Here is a 4,873-nt window from a genome sequence, read left to right as displayed (position 1 = left end):
ACTCCCAGGTCATTCCTCTGTCCCTTTTAAAATTGTAGCATTTGGTTTATATTTTCTCAGCCATTCTTCCTGCCAAAATGAATCACTTCATACGTGTGTTAGATTTCACCTACCTTGTGCCTGCCCATGTCTACGTTCTCTTTAAGATCTACATAAAACCAGGCTTACCTGATATTTCCCTCTGTGTTTTAAACCGAGTCAACCTATAACTACATTTCGTGTCAACATATTTATGGGTTCATTAAAACTAATGTACACGGGAAAATATTGGGTTAGATAGTTTGTTGTCCCAGATACTTTGTGTCAGAACTTTAGACACTGGTTGCACAGGGTTTTGCTGGTAATAAGCAGGAATTGGAAAATTTATTGTTTGACTTTGCAGCCCTGACTTGAAGTGTACTGCATTTTGTGATATATGATTTTGGCAGATGGCAGGACATCATTCTACTAGCCTCATTTAAATAGCGAAAACATGCTGTGCATTCCATGCTGAAACTTGGGCAAGGCTTTGCCACAAACCCAATGAAGACCTTAAAAACTGATGGCAAAGAGAACCCTGGAACATAGCCTGCTCAAGTTTCTCAAAAAGAGATGGCAGTTTTTGAAAGAAATGGAAAAAAAAGGCTTTACACATATTTTGCTTCATCTTGCTCCATGTGTTGGACAGGTTTTGCTGGGTAGTCTTCCAATTTTACAGTCTTGTGGTTTTGCTCCTCTGACCCTATTCCCACTCAACTGCTAACCATCCAGCTCCCTTTTTTGATCCTGATTTTAGCTGGTACTGTTAATGATTCACTCTCTTCAGGTACTGTGTCTCTATCCTTTTTGTTTGCCGCCATCACCCCTCAAAAAAGCTTGATCCTGCCGTCCTTGCCCCATCTCCAACCTCTCCAACGGCCTTGAATGTGTTGATACACTGCTGTGTTGTTATAATGATATAAACACTAATCGTTCATAAGGAATTGCGTAAACATGTTGTGGGTTCATTTATTTAGGCTAAGAGCGTAAGAACAATTATACAAAGGTGGAAAGCTGTAGGCATCAGCAGCAGAGCTGTGTGTATGCTCTGCTCAAAGGCAAAAATGAAACTAAGACTGGGTTGCAGGACACATTTCCCTTCTAGGGATGTCATGCTGCTATCCGTTAAGGGCATATTACAAAATCTGCCTTTTTTTTAAAGATACTTTCCCTTTTCCAAAGAAGTACAACTATTTACATTGCACGTTCATGTTTGATTACCATTAAATAAGTGCACTGAACTGATAGCTCTATGAGTCTCTAAAGTGTAGAGGTAATCTGCTGGTACACCCAGATCTTGTAACGGTAACCTTGTCTGGAGGTTTCTTTAATGGCTCACAGCGATCTGTGAGATTGTCATTCTTGGATGTTGTTCCTGGTTGCATTTGGGATCTTGTCCTCAATGGTGATTGAGGGACTGGAATGAATCTGATTTGTCCTTGGTTATGCCCCATCATTGCACCTTTGCATGTAATGACTTAATAGAACCTTGATTCCGAACAAATCCTTGTCACCTCAGCCACTTGCCATACGTCTTCTGTGGGATCCTGGGTGTGATCTGGTTGTCTCAACTGTAAACTTGGCAATTCTGTACCTGCATTTTTATTGTGCACGTTGGTCATCTTCTTTTACAGTTTTAGAAGTTGCCTCTAGTTTCTAAGAGAGTAGAATTGATAAGATTAGGTAAATTGGTACGCACTGGTCTGCCAAACATGAGCTCTGCTGGTGATGGAATTTAAACGCATTTAAAGGTGTCGCTCTCAGATGTAACATTGCAATATGTAGATCGTGCTTGGTCTGTCTCCATTTGAGAATTAGGGATTTCACCATGAGAATCATTTGTTCAGAGAGGCTGTTAGATCTATGGTAAAGAGGTGAAGAAGTAGTGTGATTGATATTCTGCTTCTCACACATATCTTGAAATGGCTTACCAATAAATTGCGTACCATTATCCATAATGATCTCTCGAGGCACAACAAATAAACTGAAAATAGCACTGAGAGTGTGTGTGACAACTGCGCTTGATATATTGTGCAATTGTCGAATAATGGGATACTTGGTAAAGTAGATGACAATGAAATCAGTGCCATGGGCATAAAAGAGGTCAGATAGGATTTTTGGATCAAGGATGGGTAGGAACATCATATGGAACCAATGGTTCTTTGTGCTGACTTAACATATGCTCTTGACATGTCTTGCAATTCTTGATGACAACTTCAATGTCATTGTTCGTACCCGGCCTGTAGACTGTCTCTCTTGGTAAGTCTTCTCGTCCGATCTATGCTCACGTGTGAGTGATGAAGTTGTTGAAGAATATCAAGTCACAAAGGTACCAGTATTATAGCAAACATAGGAACAGGTGAAGGCCATTCAGCCCATCGAATCTGCTCCGCCATTCAATACGATCATGGCTGATTGAACACTTCAACGCCTTTTACCCACATTATCCCCATAACCATTTACGTTATTGTTAATCAGAAATCTATCAATTCCTACCTTAAGCATATTCAATGAGTAAGCTTCCACAGCGCTCTGGGGTAAAGAATTCCAAAGATTCACAACCCTCTGAGTAAAGAAATTTCTCCTCATCTCGGTCCTAAGTGGTTTCCCCCTTATTTTGAAATTGTGACCCCTGGTTCCAGACTCCCCAACTTGGGGAAACATCTTACCTGCATCCACCCTGTCTATTCCTTTAAGTATTTTGTAGGTTTCAATGAGATCACCTCTCATTCTTTGAAACTCTAGAGAATACCGGCTCAATTTCCCCAATCTCTCTTCATAGGACAGTCCCACCATCCCCAGAACAAGTCTGGTGAACCTTTGTTGCACTCCCTCTATGGCAAAATATTTTTTCTGAGGTAAGGGGACCAAAACCGCACACAATATTCCAGGTGCGAATTAACCAAGCTTTTATACAACTGAAGCGAGACTTCACTATTCCTGTACTCAACTCCTCTTGCAATAAAAGCTAACATTCCATTAGCCTTCCTAATTGCCTGCTGCACCTGCATGTTAGCTTTCAGTGACTTATGGACAAGAACACCCAGGTCCCTTTGTACATCTACACTTTCTAATCTCTTATCATTTAGGAAATACTCTGCACATCTGTTCCTTCTACCAAAGTGGATAACCTCACATTTTTCCACATTATATTCCATCTGCCATGTTCCTGCCCGCTCACTAAGTCTGTCCAAATCCTCCCTTACTCACTTTACATTTTCCTCACAACACACATTCCCACCTCACTTTGTATCATCCATAACATTGACATATATATTGAACAGCTGGGGCCCAAGTACTAATCCTTGTCCCACTAGTCACAGCCTGCCAATGCAAGAATGACCCATTTATTCCTACTCTCTGTTTTCTGCCTGTTAGCCAATCCTTCATCCATGCCAATATATTGTCTCCTATCCCTTTTATTTTGCTAATCAACCTCCTGTGGGGGACTTCAAATCTCTTCACAGCTTCTTGGACAGGAATAACAGGCTTCAGGTCAGAACTCTGGAGTAAACATCATTCTTGGGGCCTTACTGGTTTCAGGAACTTCCCTTACCCTGGGACTGGGAGTGTGCTCTCCAATAGAGGCACCTCCTCTGAGGAGGAAGGGAGGGCCAGAAGGGGGAGGAGGCCAGGAGTCCATATTCAGCCTCCAGGGCTTTGGGAGGACAGGCACAGGCACAAGGGTGCAGGGTCAAAAGGTCCAAGGCGGAGGGGGCTGCAGAAGATGCCACTATCCTGCTGCCAGGGTTTACAGGTGGCAAAGGAGCTACCTCAATATGTCTGAGGCGCAATGCCAAAGGAGGCCCCGTCTCTCAAGGGAGACAGTAATCTCCATCTGTCAGATGATAGGCCCTGAGATCTGCGCCAACTTAATAGGTGGGCTTCCCATACCAGTGGCACTGAAGGTCATGGCCGCCCTCAAATTCTATGCCTTTGGTTCTTTCCGGGGTCGGTGGGTGATCTTTGCGGAGTCTCCCAGTCAGCTGTCCACAATTGTGTCAGGTGTGCATTGACTTTCATTGGTTGCTGCTGGGATGAGGCCGCTGGGATCAGACAGAGCGAGCCAGAGGCTTTGCAGTGATTGCTGGGTTCCTCTGCATCCAGGGTGCAGTCGACTGCACACATATAGCCATCAAGGCACCAGCAGGTGAGCCCGGTGCCTTTGTCAGCCGGAATGGCTTCCACTCCATGAACGTGCAGATAGTGTGTGACCACAGGATGCAGATTCTGCAAGTCTGTGCAAGGTACCCAGGCAGCTCCCATGACGCCTACATCCTCAGGCACTCCCAGGTGCCGAGGCTCTTCAGTGCTCCAGCCCAGCTGGATGGCTGGCTGCTGGGTGACAAGGGCTATCCCCTCAGAAGGTAGCTCCTGACGCCTCTCCGCCATCCAAGAACAGAGGCCGAGCAGCGGTACGATAGGAGCCATGGCACCACAAGGGCTGTGATGGAGAGAGCCATTGGTCTTCTCAAGATGCACTTCCGATGCCTGGACCATTCAGGGGGCGCACTGCAATACCCTCCAGATCGTGTGTTGGTGATAGTGGTTGCACACTGCGCTCTCCACAATCAGGCACTGGAAAGGGGGGACGCAGTGGAGGAAGATGATGTAGACGCAGATGCTCCAGCTGCACATGAGTGCAGTAGTGAGTGCGAGTATGCGCAGGAGAACGCTAAGGGGATAGACGGTGACCCGGGCAACCTCAAGGGAGGCAAGGATACTTGGGAGGCTTTAATCCAACGAATCTTCAGCTAGCACACCACAGATGGATCTCCAACACATGCCAGGGCTGCAGGCTCCATACTCAATACCTGAGATCAACATCTGCCTGGTTAGAAACATTAGCTATGTG

This window comes from Carcharodon carcharias, chromosome 5 (assembly GCF_017639515.1).
Source record: "Carcharodon carcharias isolate sCarCar2 chromosome 5, sCarCar2.pri, whole genome shotgun sequence".
Lineage (NCBI taxonomy): Eukaryota > Metazoa > Chordata > Chondrichthyes > Lamniformes > Lamnidae > Carcharodon > Carcharodon carcharias.
The sequence above is the reverse complement of the archived record's forward strand: the minus strand, read 5'-3'. Positions refer to the sequence as shown.